Consider the following 26,265-nt stretch of genomic DNA (forward strand, 5'->3'; position numbering starts at 1 on the left):
CATCAGTCTCCATAAAAAAGTTGCTCCTCGATGTAGGCAGCAGAATCACAGAAGTTCAGGGGAGTTACATAAGCAGAGATTCTTGTAAGAAGTTCAGTCTGGTAAAGCTCTTGGTTCCTAATTATCTTGTAGCATCTGATAGTGAGTTTGTGCTGTTTGTTTTAACTTTAGCTTCCCCTTTGGTCCTTCAAGAGGTGTCATCCCAAAAGGGAGAAGTTCACACCAAAAAAGGCATATTTAAATATAGGCTGGGGGGAACGATGTGTTGGAGAGCCTCTACCCATGGGGTAGGGCTCATTCATGAGCCAGAAGAGTGCTTTAGGACGGTCAGGGAGATAACGGAAAGTAAGAGGCTTGGACCAATCAGATCAATTGATGAAATTTATTGATGAATGTTTAAACCTTTATTTATTTTTATTGTTAGGACTCAGATACATTCTGGTGACTCTCTTACATTAGCTTTCTTTTCTCTCCGAAATGCTACACTAGGTATCAGGTGCCTATAATTACAGACATGTCAGCTCTCAGGTCTCTTTTTTCCTCATTTACAAAGTATGAAGTCTCAAGGATCTCTGAGGGCCTTTCAGCATTGACTTTATGACTCGGGGGTTTGGGGTTTAGTCCTCTGGATTGTGAAATCCCTTATCTTGATGCAGAACTCCAGAGGTGCCTAAGGCTTGGGAAAGGAAGCTTTTTCGGAAGATAATGTTGGCACGTTAGAATCAGACAGTAATGGGAGATGGGAATCCTCATTCCTCTTCTTGCTGAGACAGGTACCGGTGATCCATCTTTTGCCTCTGTCACCCTAATTTAGGTCATTTCTATTGTGAGGCTTCTCAAACAGTACCTGTCTGGGTGTAAAATTTATGTTGAAGAAGCATTAATGCAAGCTCTTAATAAGATGAAGAACTTAACAGTATGCTGTTATCTGGGGGATGATATATTTTATAGACTCAAGACATGTTTAATTAGCTTTGTAAGAGTCAAATTGGCCTGGGCAGTAATGAAGCTGTTTCTTAACCCCTTCATCCCATATTTTGTTATAAGAACAGGCACGGTATTCCAAGAAATCTCATTTCAGTGTTGCTGTATTTGTAAATCTCTCTCTCTCTGTTCCTGCAAAACTAATCTGTTTTGAAAATTCAGTCCTTGCCCAGGATAGAGTGATTTGGAAGTACACAGTGGAACAAACAGTAAAGCTGAGAGGTGCGAGAGCTCCTCAAATATTGAACATGCCTCCTTTTGAAACCGAGTTACTAAATATTTAATAAGCATTTACATCTAAGCAGTGCTTAAGGGTTTTATAACCTTTGATACTCATTCCCACTTTGCAGATGAGGGCACTGACCAGTGGTCGAATGATTTGCTCAGAGCTCTAAGTATTGGAGCCAAGATTCAAAATAAACCTTTTACCCCAAATCTCTACCTCCTCCCAAATGGAGAGATCCACGTTTAATTTATGAAGGCCATTCCCCTACTTAATGAATAAAAGAAAAGATGAAATCCACTAACCCAGTGGTACCTTTGAACTTTAGGGGATGGATGGGGATTTGTCCCTGGTGGATCCACCCATTCAGAGCCAAGGAAGAAATATAATAAGCATAATGGCAGTTTTGAATTTTATCCCAAATCACTGAAGTGTTTTCATACTTGTGGTCTCACTTACTCTCTCAACATACCTTTGAAGTAGGTGGGTTGGGTATTTTGATCTCAGTGTATTTTTGAGAGACTCATCTAAGGTCGCTCACATGGTCAGTGCTGATGCCAGGCCAGGAAAATGCTGCTCCCGGCCTCTCACCAGAGCAATGAGGAAGTTTTATCAAACATTTCAATAACTGATATTTTGATAGAGACAAGACTAATGAATGAAGTGGAAAAGAGAAGATTCCATCAAAAGTAACAAAAACTGGAATGATGGAGGTCGTTATTTGTTCTAATGTAATTTTTAAAAAAGGAAAGGGGCAATTTAGAAATATTCTGAAGAATAAAAATCTTAACAAGAGCAGCTATTTCTTTTGATAAAGACAGGTCTTTGGGTTGAAATTTTGATGTCGAAATTCCTGGAAAATGTCTGATTTGTTTGTTTGTTTGTTTGAAAGAACTGTAGGAGGTAAAATAAGGGGAAAATTTCCTACAATGTATGTTTCTAATTTAAGAAAAAGTTGCTAAGTTGTTAATAAGGAAGGCTAATTGTGCCAATCAAGCATTGCTTCATTCACAAAAGCGCTGCTGAAAGTTTGCAGTATATTGAGAGAGTTTAAGAGCAGAGGATGCTCTTATAAGTTAAGTATTTGACACACCCAAACTCCTATTCTTGCCTGTTCCTACTGAGTTCACTTCTTGGGTGCTTAACATTTTGGAAAGCAGGATAAGCAGAAGTAGGCTTGGACCTCTGTCTAGAAGCCAGAGAAGATACAACAATAACCTAGGTAAATTTTAAAAATGTATTTTGTAGGACATTTGCCTCTCCTTAAACTTACTTGTTTATTCATTGATTCATTCATTCTATGATCATTGAGCACTTCTTGGTGCAGGTGTGTTCTCATGAAGATTTAATCTAGATGCAGGGATAATACATAATTTCAAACAACATACCACTCTGGCTACCTGGAATGGTGATAAAGAAGGATTGACGTTACATCTGAACTTGCCAGGCAAGAGTCCCATGGTTAGATATTTTTCGTGACTTCAGGAAGGTGGGGAGTATGGGAGGCTGGGGTCAGATCATATACTCAAGACAAGGTAGACGGTGATAATGTGATTGTGTGCTTATGAATCACATAAGTGATATGTATATAGTAATATATACAGAGGAGATATATATACACACACAGGAGCTATATTACTGTATATATATATTACATACATATATAAATTGCTGTATATGTATATTACATATATATTACTATATACCTACCTATATATATAACCATATACTATATATATATATATATCTACTATATATGTATATTACTATATACATATCTATCTGTAGAGAAAGAGAAGTTTAAAAGAGAATCAGCCTAGTAGAATGGAATGCTCTGAGGGGATTAATGGACCTGGAAGGATAAGTAGTTTTGATGGGCAGGGGGACTAGAGACCTTTAGCGAAGAGAATGATAATACCACAGCATACCAAATCAGGAGTGTCCAGGGGCAGTTGAGTAGCTGAAGCTGAGTTCATTTTGGAAAACCCTGGAAATACAGGTAATAATTCTAGCCACCTGGTTTACAGTGATGGTTGCACAACTTTGTAAATGTGAGCACTTACTCTATGCCTAACTTTGTTCCATGCCCTGCCTCTAATTGTCATGATGATCTTACAAGGAGACACCATTATTAACTATTTTACAGATGAAAATTATAAGTCTCAGGTGAAATTACTCACTCAAGTCACACAGCTGGTAAGTGGTAGTCAGATTTGAAGCCAGATCTCCTTGACTCTAGAGTCCACATTCTTAAATCCACATAGTTTTTTTTTTTTGTGGATTGCGGGGGGTGTTCCTGGATAAGATGAAACCACTTTGTAGGGTCTTAATTGCAGATTGTAAGTTTTTTTTAAAATTTATTTGGCATATCAGATAATTTGCCTTTTCCAGTGTACAATTCCACACATTTTTAGTAAATTTACCAAGTTGTGCAACCATCACTGTAAACCAGGTTCAGAACATTTTTTAATATCCCCATATGTGCATTTACTGTTAATTCTTCCCCTCTGCTCCCCCTCTCAACCCTAGCAACCACTAATCTACTTTCTGTTTTTATGACTTGGTCTTTTCTGGGCATTTTGTATAAATGGAATCATATCATACAATAATATAAGTGAATAATATGTGACCTTTTGTAGAAAATTTCTTTGAGCATAATGCTTTTAAGGTTCATCAGTGTTGTGATATGTATCCATGGTTCATTCCTTTTTATTGCTGAATGGTATTCCATTGTAAGGATAAACCATATTTTGCTTATTCATTTACCAGTTAATGAGCATTTAGGTTATTTCCAAATTTTGACTATTATGAATAATGCTGCTTAGAACTTTCATGTACAGATTTTTGTGTGGACATTTGTTGTTGTCATTTCTCCTGGGTATATACCTAAGAGTGGATTTGCTGGGTTGCAGGGTAAGTAACTTGTATGATAGCATATTGAGGAACTTCCAAACTGTTTTCCAAAGAGACGGTACCATTTTACATTTATGTCAGCAATATCTGAGGGTCCTACTTTCTCCACATTTTTGCCAGTATTTATTATTGTCTGTCTTTTTTATTATGGCCATTTTAGTGAGTGTAAAACTGTATCCCATTGTGGTTTCTATTTGTGTTTTTTTAATGACTAATAATGTTGAACATCTTTTCGTGTGCTTATTAGCCATCTGTATATCTTTGGTGAAATGTCTACTTGAATCTTTTGCCCATTTTTGATAGAATTGTTTGTCTTATTTTTGAGTGCAAGAATTCTTTGGATATTCTAGATATAAGTCCTTTGTTCGATATGTGTTTTTCAAATATTTTATTTCAGTCTGTTGCTTGTCTTTTCATTTTCTTATTGATATCTTGGGATGGGCAAACATTTTGAATTCTGGTGAAGTACAGTTTATCAATTTTTGTCTTTTAATGGATCATGCTTTTGATGTCATTATCTAAGAATTTTTGCCTAATCCAAGGTCTTGAAGATCTTCTGTTCTCTTCAAAAAGCTGTATTGTTCTCACTTTTACATTTAAGTTTATGATACATTTTGACATTTTGAGTTAATTTTTGTATATGTTATGAAATAAATGTCTGCATTCCTTTTTTTTGGGGGGGGGAAGTTTATTGTATCAGCACAATTTGTTAAAAAGGCTATTATTTTTCCAGTGCACTTCCTAGGTATGTTTGTTGAATATATGCTAACCATAAATACAAGGATCATTGCTGAACTCAGCTCTGCTACTTTGATCTGTATGTCCATCCCTATTCGAATTCCACATAGTGTTGATAACTGTAGTCATTAAGTTATAGTAAATTTCCAAGTTGTGAAGTGAAAGTCTTTCAACTTTGTTCTCCTTTTTCAAAATTGCTTTGGCTATTCTAGATCTTTCTCATTTCCATATAGATTTCGGTACCAGCTTGTCAATTTTTGGAAATCTGATGAAAATTTGAAAGTGATTGTACTGAGTCCATAGATCAATTTGGGGATAATTATCATCTTAACAATATTGAGTTTCCTAGTCTATGAACATGGAATGCCTTTCCATTTATTTAAATCTTTAATTTCTCTCAGCAGTATTTTGTAGTTTTTACTGTACAACTCTGGAACTATTGTTGTTGTTGTTGTTGTTGTTGAATTTATTCCTAAATGTTCATTAACTGGTAAATTAATAAGCAAAATATGGCTTATCTTTACAATGGAATACTATTCAGCAATAAAAAGGAATGAGCCATGGACACATACCACAACTTTTAGAAGAGAATAGAAATCTTCAAGAGCTTGGATTAGGCAAAAATTCTTAGATAATGACATCAAAAGCATGATCCATTAAAAGACAAAAATTGATAAACTGTACTTCACCAGAATTCAAAATGTTTGCCCATCCCAAGATATCAATAAGAAAATGAAAAGACAAGCAACAGACTGAAATAAAATATTTGAAAAACACATATCGAACAAAGGACTTATATCTAGAATATCCAAAGAATTCTTGCACTCAAAAATAAGACAAACAATTCTATCAAAAATGGGCAAAAGATTCAAGTAGACATTTCACCAAAGATATACAGATGGCTAATAAGCACACGAAAAGATGTTCAACATTATTAGTCATTAAAAAAACACAAATAGAAACCACAATGGGATACAGTTTTACACTCACTAAAATGGCCATAATAAAAAAGACAGACAATAATAAATACTGGCAAAAATGTGGAGAAAGTAGGACCCTCAGATATTGCTGACATAAATGTAAAATGGTACCGTCTCTTTGGAAAACAGTTTGGAAGTTCCTCAATATGCTATCATACAAGTTACTTACCCTGCAACCCAGCAAATCCACTCTTAGGTATATACCCAGGAGAAATGACAACAACAAATGTCCACACAAAAATCTGTACATGAAAGTTCTAAGCAGCATTATTCATAATAGTCAAAATTTGGAAATAACCTGATTTATTCCTGAGCATTTTATTGTTTTTGATGCTACTGTGAAAGGTATTCTTAATTTTATTTTTGGATTTTTGTTTGTATATGGAAATACAGTTAATTTTTGTATATTGATCTTGTATCTTGTGACTTGCTGTATCTGTTTGTCAGCTTGAAAACAATTTTTTTTTGTGTGTAGCTGCCTTAAGATTTTCTTTATATAAGGTGTGTCATCTGCAAATACTGACAATTTTACTTCTTTTTTGTAGTCTGGTGGGCTTTTATTTCTTTTTCTTGCCTGACTGCAGTGGCTAGAACTTCCAGTACAACATTGAAAAGAAGTGATGAGAAGGCATTTTGCACCTTCTTCTCAGTCTTAGGGCACTTGCTTCATTTGTTCATATCCAGTATGATATTCATTGTAAGTTTTTCATAGATGCGCTCTTATTCCAGTTGTCAAAATTGACTGTGGCACTTTAAGAAGTGACAGTTTTAGAATCTTCAACACTGAATACTCACCTGGGCAAATATTTAGTAAATTCTAGCTTGTTGAAGTCCGAAGTTTGTACATTAAATGTCTTTATAGATTTTCTCTTCCTTTTCCTCCAGAGGAAAAGAACATTGGAAATAAATAAGGCTAGAAATTATTGTATTTTATTGATATTGTTTGCTTTTGTTGACCTCTGAACTAGCCTTATCTTCTGTATAAACCCTGTCCAACAGAAATATGAACTATATATGTAATCTAAAATTTTCTAATAGTTGCATTAAAAAGGTAAAAAAATTACAGGTAAAATTATTTTTAATACTGCATTTTATTTAACCCAGTATATCCAAAATATTATTGTTTATACTTGTCACCAATATAAACAATTTTTTTTGGTATTTAGACTTTGAAATCTGGTTTATACTTTACACTTACAGCATCTCTCAATTTGGAACAGCCACATTTCAAGTCCTCAGTAGTCACATGTGGCTATTGGCCACTGTATTGGAGAGTACAGTTCTATATACTTGGATATTAAACTTTAGTTAGCTAACAAATATTAAAAAAGTATATTGGTGGAAAATAAATGGCTTGTTATTTGCTGCATAGTAATAGGTATAGAATATATAGTTGTTGACTTTTGTATTTAAATAACACTTGAGCAGCATTCTACCATCTTCTAATAGATACCTTGTGACATTTTATACATGAAAATAAAGACCATACTTAAATACAATATTTTCCAAAATGCAGCTGAGCCTATGTTTTTAAAGCCTTTGGACATGGTGAGCAATATCTTGTCTTTTGAATAGTACAAATCCAGTAAGATGCCTATGAGAACGTGGTGTCCAAGAGATTGACCAGAGAAAAATATGGCCAGTGTAGTCCGTCAACTTCCGCTTATGAAACTCTGAATTTTCTCCTAGGAGATCTATATCTCTTAGATATTTAGTCAACAAAATACATGAGCTTTCTTGCCAGCATAAAGAGCATTAGGGGAAACAAATGAGCATCACAAAACCAGATGAAAATCAGCATTTGTTGCATTATTACACCCTAGCTGCTAAATCTTTCATGGTAATGGGCCATGCTGGAGATGGCTGCAGTGATAGGCTTCATACTGAAAGAAGCCTGTGGTCATTGCAGGTGGTGCTAGTGTCCTTTTATCACTGAATTTGAAGGATCACTTGCACAGCTTGTAATAAGAGTGGCTAAAGCTATTGATTTTGACCTACATCTGAATGTGAGAAAGATGGTGGTTTTGAATCTTGGAGAGCTGCCCTTACAGGGACCAATACCACCCTCAAAGAAGCAGTTGTAAGGAGTGAAAAATAAAGTGGTGTTTCTGTGCTGAAAGCTATGCTCAGTGCAAGGCTGATAGATTCTGAATTGAGGACAGAGAGTGTTCTCAAGTTTCCCTATTCCATCTTCGGATAGCGTGGTTAGAGCATTTGTTAGGAGGCTTGAGGATTTCAAGGGCACAGGTTCAAACATCATATAGACCGGTGAACTTCAATGTTTCCCAGCCACAGATCCCCCTCATTCCTCCAGTGGCTGTCTTAAATGAGTGTTTATTTGACCCCAAGGGAATTAAGGAAACATGGGGTAGTAGATAAGGACCATCCATCACCCCTATTGGCAAAACAACTCATAACCTATAGAGCATGGGTCAGAGGTGGTGTCTTCTAAAGAAAAACAGCATGTGGAGCTTATGCCGTCAGGAAGAGTCATATGCTTATAAATTGGATCATGGTGAATTTCCAGTGAAAGCATGCCTTGGTGCTAAATCTGGGGGTGGATGCAAAGCCAGTAAACAAACGCAGCAGAAGAGATTAGCTCTTTGAAATATGGGTCCATCAGTAGATTCTAAAAGAACACAAGCTGGTAAGATCAATGAGTGCAGATAAAGATACTGTTAGACTGTAGCCAGCATCAGCATTAAGGTTTCCATATCAATAATTATTTATGCCTCCTTTTTTCCAACATTAGGCTTACTTAAGAGTGTTCTCAGTAGATAGTATCATTTCTGCTTGTCCATCAGTTTATTAGCACATTTCTTCATTATTACATTTACAGTGAATTTTGATTTCTCGTACTATTCTAAGGGGCTTGTTGATTATATTTTTACCAGGAAACAGTGGATTACCTGTGGAACTCACACCAGTGTCTTTGCTGACACTTGATTCAAGTTTTCCAGCTGTTTTATGCATTTGCTAGTTTCCATCCAGTTCAATAGCTGTGTGTTTATCACTAGCTGTGCTAAAATTGCTGTAGTAAGAGAAACATTTTAGCACCAAGGTAAAGTTATCAGGTTACCATCCACAAACAGTTCAGTATCTAGCTGGGGAGAAAGATTCATTAACTAAAATATACAGGGAAAACTGCTGTCATGAAAAGAGTTTTTGCACACATATGTGTAATGTCACAGATCTGGGGGAGAAAAGAAAATTTGGATAAACTTTTGGTTTTGCTTATATTGCTACCTATGAATAATCTTTCAAGGCAAAAATCCTTCTCAGTTTTTAAGATGGAAAATATCATTTGAAGAAGCTTGAAATAAACATGAGTATCAGATACACTATGAAGTCATTGAGTGAAGGCCATTCAGCCACAGCTTACAGGATCTCAAAAAAACATACGATGTTTTTATACAGGGAGAATTTGTGGCTTATACTTCAAAACTTCATGGGTTTAGGCAAATGTATTCTTATTTGGTTCGATATAGGGAAATATTTCTTTACCATTTCCTTTTCATATTGTGCAATTCACAGTAGAGACGTGTCTGTGAAATATTTACACATGATTTTTATTTGAAAAGAAGTAGCTGGTTGCTGCATGAAAGCTTCATGGCAAAGATTCCTTGCTCTCAAAAAAAAAAAAGCAAAATAAAAAGATTTCAAAGAGAGCTTAGAGAGGTCTTTTTTTTTTTTCTTTTCTTTTCAAGAGGTAATTGATTTGCTCCCCAAAAAGGTCTTTCTAGAAGTCTAGGTAGACAATGCTCTAACCTTGTCAGAAGAGGGTAATAAATTTAAAGTTAGACTGGTTTGGAAGGAAAGACTTAGAATGAACTACATTTTATAGGAACAGAGCATGGAGAGTCTGTTGTTAGTTTATAGGGCCTTGATTAGATAGGTTATTGATTTTGGCTGCTGGTGATATGGTTCATGTTCAGAAGGTATCAAACTCATGCTGAATAAAATAGAAGCAAACGCTAAAATAAAAAAAAAACCAGAAAGTCACGAGACACTGGCTAGCAGTCTAGTTGTAGGTCTTCAAACGGAATGGGCAGCTGTGCCTTATTGCCTTTAGCCCTCTGGAAGCAGTTATGTGTATTAAATACTTGATATTTTAAAAGCTTATATGCTCATCCAAGTAAAATGGTTTTAGAAGACTACCGGGAGTTTCATGAGTTTATAGTTAAATCAATACCCAGATTTATGCCTTTTGGACAGAGAAACTTGAATTTAATTGAAAAAATGGATCTAATGAGGATAGACATATTTTGTGCAGATGTAGGAGAGTTTTTTCCTCCCCTTATTATCTGCAAAATGAAACAGGTACTTTTGGTATGAAGATGAATATAGCTTTACAGGAAAAATGACAAATGTTCAGAAACTTTAAAAGAAGATTTGTGATATTATATAGAGGTTCCTGAATGTCTGGAATCTGGTGGAATAATTTTTTTGCCTCTCTTAAATTCTCAGATTTGATTCATTAATTATACAGAAAAGCACGTAATATTTTACTTTATACTGCACAATTAATGGCCATATGGTATTAAATTGGCAACCAGACTTTCAAAAATAACAGTTTTAAGCAGGCTCACTTGCAGTCTAGATTTTCCTTTCTCTTATTTTGTATTTACGATGCTTTGCATAGACATTTGTATTTTATTCACTAGCTATATGGCAATAAAAAGCATCTTTAAAGGGAATTGTAAAGGACATTGTTAATTTTTTTAGAGGTACCTGTAAATAAAAATTCTCTAGGTATTCCTTTCTCTATTCTCAGAAGTCTTTCTGGCATTTTCCACATAGAAGGAAGAATCTGGTAAGAAAAATCAGTCAGTTCAGAGGTGTTTTGTTGATCTGCAATTTATTTGCCACTGACAGTTATTCTTCATAGTCTTTGACCACATTTTGCTTTGGGAAATATTTGAATACACTGTTCTTACACAAACAAAAATTCAATTTCATGGAGATTCTGTCTGTGTAATAACTGGAAGATTAGACCTTGAAATGCAGTGAAGCAAATTCAGCTTCTAGAAACATATGGACTCAAGTAAGTTTAAGAAAAATCATTTGAGGGCAGAATTTGGCTCTGTGATATTTTAATGAAATGAAAGAGTTCCAGAAATAACTGCTTGCTTGCCTTCTGTCCAGAAAACACACGTTAAAAAAAAAATTCCCTTGTTACCTGTTCTCTGTTCTCTGCTTCTCACAAATTAAGAAGTCTATTCTTTCAGGCAACTCTATGAACAGCATAATTTTAAAAGTGGAATTTGTCTATCAAAGTGTCAAAGACTATTCTGTGCTTTCACAAGTGTGGAGAATTGATCACTCGCAAGTCTAGGAGTACCTAAGAGTTATGCCTAGGAGGTTAGCTGAAGCTTAACTTCATTGCCATATATTTCTCCTGGAAGATATTGTGAATATAAGTAAAAAAATCTTCAGACATATCAAACCCATACTGTTCAGAGCATTTATAGGTTTTATGTGTAATGCTATAAATAAAAATACATTTTCAAAATGTGCACTGCAGAAAATGGAAAATCTGAGTATTATTTTTGGCTGAAATAATTTTGAAAAAGCACCAAAAAACCGGACATTGGTGTAACTTAAAAGGCATAGTCTTTTGGAGGAGTTTTATTCCCAGGTTTTTACTAAAAGATGAATGATCTTCATTAAAAAAAAAAAAAAGCCTGAGAGATGTTTATATTCTTCTACTCTAACTTCATGTACTGGATTTAGAAATTTGTTCTGTTGTCCTTTAAACCTCTATTCTTTTCAAAGAACATAATCACTATCCCAGAAAATCAAAACAAGAATTACTGGGTATTCAAAATGAACAAATCCTTCACCCCCGCCATAGATTCAGGAAGACACCTGGCAGATTAGACAACAAGAAATACAGAATTAAGTTGAAGAAGCTTCAAGTTGCAGGTTCCTGTATTTTAAGGCTGTATTGGAAGTGATTTAGTTCTTGCCGATAAGTGATTTTGAAAAGTAAGCAGTGACTGGATCATTTTGTCTCTGGAAACTAACCTGACAAGCAGATAGTATCTAAATGACAATGATTTAATCTAGAAAGCTGATCGAATCCATTAGACACATACTACCCACTTCAAAAAACTTTCTATTGAGCTTTGTTCAGTTAAATTTTTTTTAAACTTACTTTGTCTTTATTCAGTAGGGAACCACAGACCAGGTAAAATATTTTAAAATTCCTTACAGGCTGATTAGTTTTTGGAACCCAAACAAATCTGTCCTCCTCAAGTTGTTACTTTGTTTCATGAGTAGTCTGTTTCTTTTGGGTTTTTTGTTGTTGTTGTTTTGTTTTTAGGTGACAGTCTCATTTTGGCCACGGGGATTTCTCTGTGTCAGGATAGAAAAAGTTTATGGTTTCACCTGCATTTGTGAGAAAGAGAAAATAAAGCTTCATTTTTAAGTCTTTGGGAATTCTGTGTCATTAAGATGCTGCTATTGCCATCCTTCTCATGCTGTTTAAATGGGTAAAAAGTTTATTACACTAGGTTCTTATAGGTGCTGGTTTATTTTCATGGAATTTGAAGAGGCATCCTATTTCATAACAATAAATTGCTCATTAGAAGTCAGAATTAGATTAGATGCTCACCCCTGTTTGGGTGAGGGGTGGCTTCTGGCTGCAGGTAAGAAAACTCAAATGTGAGTGGCTTAAACACAATGTTGAGAAGGAGTTCAGGGCAAAGGCAGTACCTGTGGGACCTGCTCCTTTTAAAGATAACCGTATTTTCCCTAAAAGCTCATTGAACATAACTATTTCTCATGGCCCATTACAACCAAATGGGAGCCTGGGAAATTCAGTATTTTAGCTGGGCGCAAAATCTGATTTCTTGGTTTAAAAAAATGGAACAATATTAGAGAGCTGTATTTTCCATAAGAGTTATTAGTTTATCTTCAATAAACATCATTTCAGGTCAAATCTTAGTTTTACACCTAAGTTATTTTTTCTTTATTGGAAATTTTATTCTCTAAGGGTGTTCTACCTAAGTTAACGTTGCCTCATAGCATCTTTATAAATTAATCTCATATTCGTTCTTTGCCTACCTAGAGTATAGAAACCACCCATATATGATAATCAAGCGCTATGCAGGGTTTAGGAGGACGTATAGATTATTGCTCACATACTTAACCACTGACAGCCTGCTGTAGTTTTCTTCTTGAATAAATATAAGCGGCCTAAATTTATACTGATAGAGATCTTATTCCCTGTCGTATTAATGCATCGAGTTCAACAGATTGTAATACAGGCTGCTGTTTCTTCATCATTTTTTTTTCGGCATGAATTACCTGTAAAATAGTCTCTGTTCTCTTTGTCACATGGCCTGTGTGGTGCTGTATTGATCAGTTTAATTTTTAAAAACTTTATCCAGTGCTTACTCTCTGCCATGTATTTTCAGAGTCCACTTTTAAAAATGACTTTTAACTATTTCAAGAAATGATGTAAAATTTGCCCAGATTTTTCATAGCAGTAAAAAGCAAAATCTACCTTAACTAAAAAAGCAAGTATGTGTCATAACTTGTAAGTCACCTGTTCAGGTGTTATATTATCCTTGACACCCCTCCCCCCACCTCTACTGTTGTGTGTGCTTTTAATAAATAGTAGAATTTATATATGCTCACATTAGCTAATTGTTGTAAAAACTTTTAAAAGCACTTTTCTCTGAGTTGTAGATTACTTACAGTGATCATGTACCAAAATGACTAAACTTGATACTTCTTAAAATTTTGCCTACAGTGTTCACTATCTTGTTTCTTACTTACCCAGGTAAAACCTCTGTCTCTGTTTAATTTTGTTCTGTAGGGACAATAAAAAGTTAACAAATATTAACACATATATTCATTAGAGTTTTTCCCCCTAGTACTCATGAAATTGTCTCCTGGAGGTGCTATTTTCTTACTTTTCAGTATAAGGAATGATTTTATCTTTTTAAAGTTATAGGCAAATGATCTAGCTGTATTATAACATGTTACCAAGTTTTACATTTTTGTATCTGGGGGATGCAGACTGACTGGAAATCAAAATGGCTGATTAAACAAGTACAAAACAAAAAGAACTCTCCAGGAGAGTTACTTAAGATAGGAACCCCTAAATTATACCCTCTCTTTGATTATTTGGGCTTCTTTTTGATGAGGTATCCTGTCCAGTTTAATTTCTTCCATCTGAATTAGGTAGTGAATAAGGTGCTATTTTTTGACTGAATTCCTATTTTTTTGGATGATTATATTGGTTTATACTTGTTTTCAGGCTTTAACCAAATACTTCTACACCTGAATCTTTAATCAGATGGTTTGGAGCAGGATAAGGATAAAAATTGCTTGTGCTAAGAAACTATTATTTCACCCTTTGGAAAAAGTCTAAATTGTAAATGTAATCATATTTTGATATCTTTTAAAGTATATTTTAAAGAGTTTAAGTGGCTGAATAGAGAAAGACAAGTGTTAGTTGCTTTATGAAGTGGTTGTATCTGAAACTCAGGCTCAGAGCTGAGCCAAGATGGAATATACATGAAGGCACACAGAATTGAAGTGCTAAGCAAGCTATAAATGTGGAGATAGAGGATCCTGGAAGCAGTTACAGATATTTATTAACTCTAGATTTAGATAAAATGGCCATTAATTATTTAAAAAATTATGTGAGAGGTACTTCATGAAAAGAATTTTCTTTTCAACTCTTTTCAATAATCTATTTTTTCTTATAGAATCTAGTTTTATTGTATTCACATGCCTACAGATGAAAAATCTAGAAAGGTTAATCTTCTGTCCTTTCAATTATCTACTCAATTAATATCAACAAGGTCTGAGAATTTTTAGGCTGCCATCTACGAAGGAGTAGCCACCGGACTGGAACCACTTCTAATTAGAGCTCATAAATCCTAAGTGGACATTCTAATTTCAGAATCATGAACCAAGCCAATGCTAACATATTTTTGTATTATAGCTTATTTCCCAAATTTTAATAAGTACTGCCCCCTACCTTCCCATTATACATTTTAATGTTTTCAAATTGAACTACATCTTAAAATCAATATGGACACTTAATGTAGTAGTTTTTCTTTTATATTATAAAAGCTGGTATTTAATTGGCTTAAGCATAAGGAAATTCATCTCACTTAACAGAAAATCTAGAGATGAACAGGTTTGCTTTTGAATTGACACAGTGGTTTAACAGTATCAGGGACCTTAGTTCTTGTCACCTCTTCTCTGCCAATGATAGGAATAGAGAGATGGCATTGATTTTATCATGCCATCAGTTGGCTGTCAGGAGCAACCAAGACACCTTAGTTCCTTATTCATGCCAATGATAGTGACAAAGAGCTCCATTCCCAAACCTCCATTAGAGGTTTTTTTTTTAGAGAGAGTCAAAAAGAGTAGATCAGGGTAGACAAGACAACTCATAGTGTCCATCTCAGAGAAGTGGGTTTTTGTGAGCTGACCCTGGTCCACAAATTTGCTGTGCTAAAAAAAAAAAAAATGATGATGATATGTGCTGGGACTTCACAGATATCATCCAAGGATTTGGATTTATCGTTTCTCTTACCCCATTCCCTCTGCAGTCTTCTCCAGAAACTCTGCCAAATGACTAGATAATGAATTCCTGATGAGGTGATAATGGCTTAGAATGACTTCATTTTGTTGGCTTCTCAGGACTGTAGCATTATAACAAGGAACTCTTAGTATAAAACGCCCTTTTGATGATGGTAAACAGTTGGGTTCTGTGACCCCCTAAGAGACAGCTAGTGTTAAGATGGGGTGTCCTGCTTGTTCGCAGTTGCTCTTTACACTGTGCCGCCAAGACACCTTTGCATATCATAATTACACTTAATTTTTTTTTTTATTGTTGTCACTTGGGAGCACCTTTCATCCAGTGATATTTCTGAGACTCAGATTCACCATACCCATAATATCTCCATGCAGTAGGCAGCCACATTTTTAGTAGGAATTTGAATTCACCAAATTCACTAACATACAAAATGTAATATCTGGAAGAATTATTCACACAGGTTCTCTAAAAGGGTCTGTATGTTCTTTAGGAGCTAAGGCTAAACATTTAGATTATGCATTAAGCAGGTGGTATATGCAAGAAAAATGATGTGGGACTTTATCAAACATCTACTTGTCCTTTGGCATTACCCAAAAAGACGAATTAAAATATGTCCACTAATATAGTCTCAGTGAAAGAAATATCTAAGGTAAACACAGTCTTTTTTTTTTTTAACACTCCTCTTTATCTGTGTTTCTTTGTTTAAGAGATGAGCTTTTACTGTTACAATTCACTTATGTGCATCTCCCTGATGGACTGAGTCAGACTTGTCCGATTTACAGATCTTTCTGCATACGATGTATCATCTGTTAATAAGTTTGTTCAGTATTTATTGAGCACCTACAGTGAACTGGTCTCTGATCCAGAAGCTGAGAAAACAAAGATGAAAAACACTGTTTCTGACTTCCAGAAGGTCATAGTTTAATGAAGGGAGGAGGGTACAGTAGGCGAAGTACAGTGATGGACGTGTGCCTGGAGTCTGTTTAGAAGTAGACAAGGGACATCAAGTTATTGACAGCCCTAGATGGGCACTGTGTAGTATCTTGCCATTTGTTTTGACTTCTCTTGATTCTGAAAGAATTTTGGTGATTACAACCTGGTTTGGTATCCAGTATTAATGATGCCAGCGTTTGTTGAGAATTTATCTTATCCTGGATCGTGTGCTAGTAAGTACATTACATTCATAATCCCGTGTAGTCCTCACAGTTATCCTATGGGGAAGATCTCAGTATTATTCCCACTTTATAGAGGAGGTCGCATCCCTGGAAAAGGTAAGGCTGAAATTCAGGCCCACTTTTTTTTTTACTCTTAAAAATACATGCTCTAAAGTGTTCACTCTGGTACCTTTAGGAACTTCTTTGTGTAAAGAGAGCCTTATTTGTTCATAATAGAGCTTAAAAATTGTTTGAACATATGGACAATATATGTGCGTGTTTGTATGTCTGCAAAATATACAGTTGGATGGTCTCTATATGTACTTGCTGTGAAAAATGTATGGTGTATGTATATATCTATAAACACTCCCGCCCCATATGCTGAGCGTTATAGTTAGCAAGATGAACCAGTTGGCCGTTACACATGCTGGCAGGGCCCTCCTAGGAGCAGTTGCTGGGGATGGATGGCAACCCCATTCTCCAGGACGCTTGTCTTATTGTCTTATGAGGGCTCTTCAAAATGGTTCCAGCCTCTTCTCCAATGCCAGCATTTCTGTAGCCAACAGATATTTTCTGTTCTTCTCTTATGCTGGAGATGTGTGGAGGGAGGCAGGGGGCATTAAAATAATTTTCTGCTCCAGGCTCTGATACACTTAAGACAGCCCTCTTCCTGGAATATATAAATGCCAGCAAATCAGCATTTCTTAAGATGCAGTAGCCTTCCTGGAAATCCTGTTAAAGGACAGACCCTGGCTACTTGTCTTGGACCGAATGAGAATATAGTGAGGCTCCTGATTTCCAGTGCTGAGGTATTAGCATAAATCTCCCACTAATGTACCTCTGCCTGTTAGTGGAGCCGTCGCTGCAAGAAAATCCGTTACACTGAGGAAAGGCTAATGTTTCACAACTGGGGTGTGGTACCACGGAGGGAGCATTTGTGTCGAGTTTCCAGCTCAGCAAGTTTTGTTGAGGGGGTCTAGAATCTTCCCTGGATTGGGTGCTGAGAAATATGCCTCACTAGGAAAAATGATTTTTGTATTGCTCATGGAGCAGCAATGGGACCTTTACAATGGATAGAGCAGTTTCATCTTATGTTTGTTTATTTTTTTCTCTGATGTCACGCAGCCTAACAGTCTCATGAAGCCTGAGGCAAGGTAACTATCCCCATTTTAAAGATGGGGAGGTTGAGACTCACGAGGTGAAGTGAGCGTGTGACTTAGAATGTCACAGTGCTATTTCTTGTCAGTGCCCCTTCGTCTTTTTTCCTTGCTCTGTCTCTTCCTCCCTTCTGAACCCCCTGCTCCTTTTCTTTTTAGAAGGGGAATTTGTAGCCCCTTAAACTTTGCCTGGAGCATAGTGCTCAATAATTGTATTTTTGGTGTGTGGTGAATGAGTGTTCATTGAATGTAAATGACATCACATGAGGGACCACAGTACCTAAGAGGAGCAGGCCAGCATCTTGTCCACTCAGCTTCCCCTCGGCCACCACCCTGTCTCCACTGAGCTGCCAAAGCTCCACGGTGAGTTTACCACTAATGGCATTTGATGTCGCATTTTACTGAGGGACTTAGACTTACTTGCTGAAGGCCAGTTATCACCAGGATCGTCATCTACACACCCTGAGCTTTGCTTTTAGTCAGGTCTCTACTTGTGTATGAGGATGATTGTGTCGTAGAGCTGGAAGAAAACTTAGAGTTCACTTAACTGCCTCCTGGGTGTTAGAATACCTTCTGTTATATCTGAATGGAGCCTGTAAGCTTCTACATGAAATCTTGGATTATAATGATAGGTTTACTATATCCAGAAGTCTTTAAGAAAAAGTTCAACGTATAAGGAAGGTGTCCTTGTTAAGCAGATGGATGAATGTGGTAACAAGATGTTCATGGACAGTTTCAACTATCCTGTGATCTTTATTTTCTTGGTGTGTGCCTTTTTTCCACCTATCACAGGATGGGTTTTTGTTGTTTTACTTAAGCTTGGTCTGTGTGTGAAAGAAGAGAAAAATGGGTTAAGGGGAGGGAGTTTTGATTTTTATTTTTTGAGTTTTTGAGTGATGGAATTATGAACTAGAAGTCAGTTGTCCTTGAAGATAAATGGTTTTGAATACATTCAGCTTTTCATCTTAGCTCTAAAAGAATCCTGGTCAATTGTCTTCATTGTTCTAAGCAGTAATTCTTTGTAAAATGAAGGTTTTAATCCCTTTTCATGGTTTTATTATGAAGCTTGAACTAAGTAATATATATCAGTTGCTTAGGCCAGTGCCTACCACATAGCAAGTTCTCAGGCCAGTGGGAGCTACTATAATAACTAATGGCAAAATTATAATTATGACAAAATAATAATCATATTGATTGTTACTAATATATATGTATACTATGCATAATATATACTATGTAGATGGTATATATAACACATATATATATACGCACACTCATAAATATGTATATGGGTGTTTTATATTAATCTGTATGTATAACACCTAGGCCTTAGAAGATAGGTATCTAAGACCTGAAGCTTTTTTAAAAGGACAGAGTCTCTTTTATATACTTTTAAGATACTTACGTAGGCAAGAATCTCCTTTACTTGCATTAGCATCCAGTCAAGCAAGTGTTTGAGTCCTTGGCTGAACTTTCAGCCATGCTGTTCCTCCTGGAACAATCGGAGGACCAAGGTGGATTGTGCTCCCCTGTGTCTATTCATTCTTCCACCAAATATTAAATCCATGCCACCTATGTACAAGGAATATACCATTGTGGGGTCTGCAGTGGTGTATAAAAAACATTCTTCCTGCCCTTGCTACAGAGTTACAAATTTAATCCAGTAGCACGAAGGAAAAGAAAAGTGCTAAGAGACAGTGAAACAGAGGCGTCCCGATTGAGATTGAGATTTTAGGGGGAGAGAGTAAAAATCTGTGACCTGAAGGGTTGATTAAAGCTAGCCAGATGAAGGAATACAAATGCAGATGGCCTCAGGTAGAAAAGAGCTCCTTGAACTGGGGAGACTTGTTACTCAGCTGAGGCTGAAGACTTTATTCAAGGATCATGGTTAAGTCATGATGAGGAGCTTGGTGTTAATTAGGGAGAAATGGGTGCCCATTGGAGGAGCAAAGAAGTGAAACATTTACTTTCCCCCTCCACTTTTGAGACTCCTTTCCATCCCTTCCCACCAGTAGCTGCTCTCTTCTTGCTCCATTCCTATCTGCAGCAGCCCAGTAATGCTTCTGCCCTATGTAGTAAAATGCGCCCAGAGAAAAGGATCAAATATTCTCAACCCTGATCAGGTAAAGTGGCTGATAAAGCTGTGTATTTTGTCTTGATCCAAGTTTAAGCCAAAGGAATGAATCTCTGTGTGTGATTTCCCTTACATCAACAACTCGAAGGGCTGAAGGGGCTTCTTTTGCAGAGGAATGTGGCCTGGCTAACAGTGAGAGCTCAGAGATAAAGAGACCAGGGATCAAGTCCAAGGCTAGCTTCCTAGAAGCATGACCTGTGATGTAATCTTCTCAACCCTTGGTTTCCTTATTTGTAAATGGAGAAAACAATTCATAAGTTGTTGAATTAACTGAAAAAATGCATGGGAAAAGTACCCCGTGGAGGAATTCTTTATCCTTAATGCTACTGTGCAGGGTCCGAGAAGCACCTCCCTTCCCCTGAATTCTCCTTCTTTTGAAAACATTATCACAGCGTTCCAGGATCATTTCAAATTGACTTTCTCATGATCTGTATCATGTCATCTATGTTTAGACATTTTCACACTTTCATCCGAAAACATTTTGGGTGCTCTTCCTTTAAGAAACATATACTTTCTTCCCCACACGTTTTTGCATATTACAAACTGTCTCAATGTGTAAATTATTTCCTTGAAATAACTGGCAATTTGGTGTCGGTGATGGGCAGGGGTGATTCAACTGAGAGTTCAAGAAAGAGATTTCAGACAGACTGCCGGAGGGGTAGGGGGATGTTGGGGGAGGGGGTGGTCTGCAGAATCCGGGATGATGTGTGATAGGATGAAATAAATGTCAAGTGGGCTCAAATACTCAAAATTTCAGTACTCAGGTTGGCTGGAGGTCCTCATTCTGCCTTCAGAGAAGGGACTGGGCAAGAAACAAGTGTCTAATGGTGGTAATAAGTCTTTCAGTTACCGTGGCATATGCCCTCAGAAAGCTTGCTTATCTCCCCAGCCCCCACCCCACCCCCCTTTCCAAAGAAAGGGGTAGGGGAGCTGAAAAACACTTGGCACAGGTGCAAGAAAACTGAAAACGTCTGGCAGAGCTCTCGGGCGTCTTTTTCCACGCCGCACCAAATGTTTTACAGTCTTCGTGAGCCCATATAGATCCTGGCTTCTGCCCAGTCGTTTGTTTGAAACTGTAGGCTCCGAGAAAAGGCTCCACACTGCAGCTGGCCTTTAAACCGTATTTTATGGGGGAGAGCGTTCAGGGTACAATTGGAATGAGGAGAGCTTGCCTTTGACGTTGGATGTAAAAGTAACAGATTGGAGTTGGGTGGAGCTAACGCCAAGGGATTGTTGGTCTGTTCATTTTCCCCGAGAAGACTAAGCTTTTGGAAATTTCACCTCCATCTCAGTGATTTCACGGGCTAATTTATAGTGAGGCCCCCAAATGTGACAGGAGCCCAACTTAGCTCAATTTTACTTAAACGTAAATCTAATAGTTCCAAGTAATGGAAACGGCAGAATCGTTCTTAGTGATGTAAATTTCTCACTAGTTTAGAACAACTATGGCTTTGCTCCCACATACATACAAGTTCGTTATGAATGGACATTTAATAGTTAATGATTCGTCTTTCTCCTTCTTGGTAGCCTTGTTTTTTTTTTTGTTGTTGTTGTTGTCCCTTATCGTGCTTATGGCTCATAATTTCAAAGGACTCATCGACTAATTAGGTTTTTTTGGAGCCTATCTATTGACGACGCAAAACAAAAAGACTCTAACAGGAGAGTTAATCAGAACTGATATTTGAACGTAAAAAGTCCTTCTTATTCTGACAATTTAGGTAAAACTAGGCATTTGAGTACTCCTCAGACCTTTGGATTTAAATAGCTATTCTTCACTGAAGACTTGCTTTGTGCCAGCCACTCTCCTAAAGACATCTCATGTACTTTTTCATTTTATCTTTACTGTAACTGTGAGATCTGAGTTTGAGCTCCATGTTTTAACTCCATGTTTTAGATGAGGGAACCGAGGCATCGGAGATTTAAGTGACTTGCCCAAAGAGATCATTATGAAAGTACATTATAAATTTACTTGTCTGGTCCTTTAAAAAAGTTTTCAGAAACTGTGAAGAACAAAATATTCCCAGAGTAAATGTATCACCCACTTCTCTATTGTCAGTGGCCTGTGTAAGATGACTTATCCAGGAATGGAGTTAGAGAGAAATCTCCATACCCCAGGAGCAGGGAGTTTCTCAAGGGTTAAGACATTTCTTTCTAAAACAGAGGAATCATTGAATATGCATCCGAATCTCTGATTTAACTAATTAATATGTAAGTTACAGTTCTTTATTATTTTGGGAGCAGCTTTCTCTGAAAGCCAGCAGATACTTAAGATCCCCTGGGGTGCCAGAATTGTGATGAAAAGGTAGAGCCATCTTGAAATAAGCTAGTCACCATGTACATAACATCATGTGAACAAGGGCCCCCGAAGTTGTGACTCTTTTTTATTCCTGTGAACTGCGTCAATAAATACATGAGCTCTTTCCCAGTGCTCAAACTGAGAGCAGATTAAAAAAAAAATAAAAGCGTAGGTATCTATTTAGAAGGATGGTGAGACAGAGCAGGAGAGAGCAAGTCGCCTGCCATGAAACAAAGAGAAAGATAAGAAGAGAGAGCGTGTCACTACTTGTTCGTGGCAGAATCAAAATCTTCTTTTGGATGTCATGTTGAAAAGATTCCCAAATCTCAGTTCTGTGAACTAAAGCAGATGGGTGTTCCATGTTGGTGCAGATTCCTGTTTGAAGCAGTGTGGTTACAAAGATGGGGTGGGTCATTTGATTTTCTCTGAAGAACTGTCTTTTGTAACTATCTGAAAGAATTATAATACCCCTTGAAGGGCATCATGCGTGATGCTTTAGAAATATTAAATAAAAGGCCAAAGCAGTGTCTCAAGTTAATAGACATGATTCTTTGGTTAATCTGTATTTGAGAAATTCTGACTTAAACACTAATTTTTTTTTTAACTGCAGGACTTCTCAGAGCCTTTAATATGCCCTCTGAGTCTCTAAGAAGGAGTAATAATCTACCACTCGATCTTAGAATATTTCTTCCACTGTGTAGCTGCTTGAAACTACTGGGCTGCCAAACAGTCTTAGGGAAATGCTGGAATACTGTCTCTTTTTCACTTTTAGGATTATTGTGCCTAAGCCCATACCTACCTAGATGTTCCTTATGAATGACTTTTTCCCAGTTAACTCTTCTTCTTTCTCCTCCACTTTAGTCCTTTTTTGGTTAGAGCACATAATTATCATGCTTAGAGCACATAATTCCTAAGGATTAATAACTAATTAGATTTTTCTGACAACCATAAATTAAAGATGTAAAAGAGGAAATGAAAACAGTAGGATAAGTTAGAACTGAAATTCGGAATTTCAGCTCTCACTGAATAATGTAGTTGTAAGCACTTGCTGGAATAATTCCGTGCATTTATGTCACCTTTCTGGGGAATCCTTGAGAAGAATCCTGAAATGGAGCCTGAGGTACTTCTTCGCATGCTGTATTTTACTTCTCAACTTGTCAGATGAGACTAGTGGAATGCATTGTGTACTGTTAGGAAGCCAGGTGGGCCAAGTTTGCTGTGCTCTTTTCCTTTAAGACAGGACTGTCTCCATCGAAAGGCGATGCTAGCATATGCACATCTCCTGCTGAGACCCTTTCTCATTAGGTGTAAAGCTGTTTGCTCTGTGATGTCTAGATCTCCATCACAGACTGCAGAAAAACTTGTTCCCTCGTATCCCAAATAGAAACAGTTTTTACCTTGAAGCTAATGACACCTACTCTTTGGCGGGGGGAGGGGGGCTCTCTTGTGCTGAGCCCCTTTCAACACGTTAATATGTTTTATAAAACAGCAGAGGTAAGGTATTGAATGTAGTTCCCTGTGTTCTAAGGTAGGACTTTGTTGTTTACCTCAGGAAAAAAAAAACTGCAGTTATTTTTGCATTCTTGATTCTTAAAAAGATTCTGCCAAGTTTTAAGTTATCAGGCCCCACAAAGCGTGAACTTGCCTCCATTCCAAAGAAAGCCTTCATTGGATTTTTCACAAAAGGAGGGGCCGTATTAAAATTTCATCCATTACGCACGTCTGACCACAGGCGTCATAATAAAAAGGCTCAGAGCACCTCTTCCACGTGCTGGAATGTTCACCTGAGGGTTTCACACAGGTGCTCAGCAGTAGCTGTGAATGTCCATTCTGCCTTTTCTCCTCCTGATTATGGGACCGTGGCAACTTTAGGGCCTAGAACTCAGTGATAGACGTTTCCTACGTTCCTCTAGGCAGAGCATTGAAAACCGTGCAGAGAGTATCTAGATATTGGCTAACCCCTGGGTTGTCTCCAATAGTTACATTTAGAAACCCCTTTTCATGGCAAGCCAAAGAATGCAGTTTAGCAGATCCAGAACATACCACCTAAAGTCAACATCTAACTTCTGTTTTAAAGTCTTCCATGGACATTCAAGTAGGTGAGACCATAATCTTGACCCACCACTGCCAGGAGCTTCACAGTGATCTGCTTGACCCCTTAATTCCATCATCACCTCAGTACTCTACCTGAAACTCAGAGAGATCCTTTCCTCATCACAGCGTATGCCACTCAAGGCTTCATAGGCTCTAGTAACCAGAGGATTTATTGAAAGTGCAGTTTCCCTTACCTTGTAGGACCATATATTCTTCCACTAGAAAAGAAAATCAAATCCTGATCACGTTCTCCTCATATCCAATGATGGAATTTTTGTTTTGAAGAATAACAATGGTTATAGTAAAACCAAACCAACCAACCAACCTAATAGTTTCATAATAGTTGGAAGGGATCTAACGTGGTGGCAGGTTGGAGGGTGGTTGTGCAGAGGATTAGAAAACCGAACTGCTTGGACCTTTCTTGGCTGAAATAAGATGTGATCATCACACAGGAGCCCCAGGAAGCTTCCACGTTATACCTTTGTTCCATGGAGCGATGAGAAATAAATGTCAAGGGGACGTTGAATGAGTAGTACTCGTGGAGTGTAATCATAAGAGCAAGTTAGTATTTGTCTCTCACCATCCTTGTATTTATTCATTACAGGGAGTCCTCCCCTGGCCCTTGGGTGTGAACTTAAGGACATTCTGTTTACTCTTCACCAACATATAGCCTTTAAATCAGAGACACAATCTCAGTTCATAACTTAGGCCACTTCTTCCCCACGAAACAAGGGGAACATATCAGGCTCTCCAAGTGGACACATTAACGTCCTGGCCACCAGATTAAAGAGGAAGGCAAACCCTCCCACTGCATACCCTTTTACATTGGCCAGTCTGGACTTTAGGCATGGTCGTCTTGCAGCTTAAGTGGTTAACAGCATGGGCTTTGGAACCAGACAAATTGCTAAGTTTTAATCTCTACTCTACCATCATACTACCCTGGCATTAGAAAGTTATTCAAATCATGCAAGCCTCACTTTCCTTATCAGTAAAGCGGGGACAAGATATTCCTCAGAGCTTGTGGAGGAATTCAATGAGTTTATACTTGAAAGGCCATTCAGACAGTGCTTGGCACATAATATGTGCTTATTAAAATCCTCTACTGTAGTAACTGTTAACCTAATCCTGAGAAGAGAGGGTACTATATCATAAGAGAAGGAAAAATAAAGAGATGTAAGAATTAGATAGGGTGCTCACTGACTGGGAGAGCAAGCAGGGAATAATGAAAAGGATGGCATATGACTCTGTCTCAGAAAATTGGTAAAGTCGTTATGGTGTGGGATATTGCAGAAGCATAAATACCTGTTGTGTATTATGGAAACAAATGAGCTAGGTAGTGCTACTACTAACAATTACAGCTAAATATTTTAGTGAATGTACTCTAGGGACTGACTCTACACTAAAGATTTTGCTGAGTTATCTCTTTTACTCCTCACGCTGACCCAGAGTTAAGTGTTAATAATCACGTTTTATGGATGAGGAACCTGAGACTCAGAGACATTTTGCTACAACTCAGTGCATTTAGTTAGCTAATAGTGGAGAAGGACTCAAATCCATGTCTGTCTTTAGAGCGCAACCTTCTTATCCACTTATATGACTAATAGAAAGCCATGTAATAGAATAGAGTTACATTGTAATAGGGCATTCTGGAGCAGGAATGCCCTGGTAGCCCAAACACCCCCAAAGACCAGAAGAGAGGGCCCTTGGGATGGTGAATCTTTGGCTAATGTTCCTCTAAATCAGAATGCCTTGGTAATGGCATTCTCACTACACCTACAGAAAATGATCTAAGATCACTTTAAACCAAAGGATATCGTCCATTCTCCCACCTCCCTCAGCTCCTAGGAAGACTCTTGGATTATGAATAATTGCTATGTTGACAACAAATAGCACTAGAAGAATTGACGTGAATTTTTTTTTTCTGTTTATATGGTATTATAAATTTTCTACTGGCTCTGGGGTTTCACAGGGCATCGTGATCATGGCGTCGCCGTTTCTTTCTTGCAGAAAGCAAGGGTGAGGGCAGA

At 37.2% G+C, this 26,265-nt stretch overlaps 2 long non-coding RNA genes across 9 annotated transcripts in view; one reads left to right on the forward strand and one right to left on the reverse strand.

The window, feature by feature from the left end:
- LOC107033065 (uncharacterized) overlaps positions 1–26,265 on the forward strand; it is a 620,890-nt gene that overhangs the window by 93,608 nt on the left and 501,017 nt on the right. The gene's annotated exons all lie outside the window — the stretch shown is intronic.
- LOC140686596 (uncharacterized) lies at positions 423–15,426 on the reverse strand. 2 transcript variants are annotated; one of them, XR_012060431.1, is made up of 3 exons: positions 15,401–15,426; positions 13,624–13,657; positions 423–851 (listed from the first exon to the last, which is right to left on the reverse strand). It is a non-coding gene; the product is annotated as an uncharacterized lncRNA (long non-coding RNA). The 2 variants fall into 2 exon arrangements; XR_012060430.1 differs by lacking the exon at positions 423–851 and adding an exon at positions 12,019–12,228 and having other exon boundaries at positions 15,401–15,424.

Source organism: Vicugna pacos, chromosome 17 (assembly GCF_048564905.1).
Source record: "Vicugna pacos chromosome 17, VicPac4, whole genome shotgun sequence".
NCBI lineage: Eukaryota > Metazoa > Chordata > Mammalia > Artiodactyla > Camelidae > Vicugna > Vicugna pacos.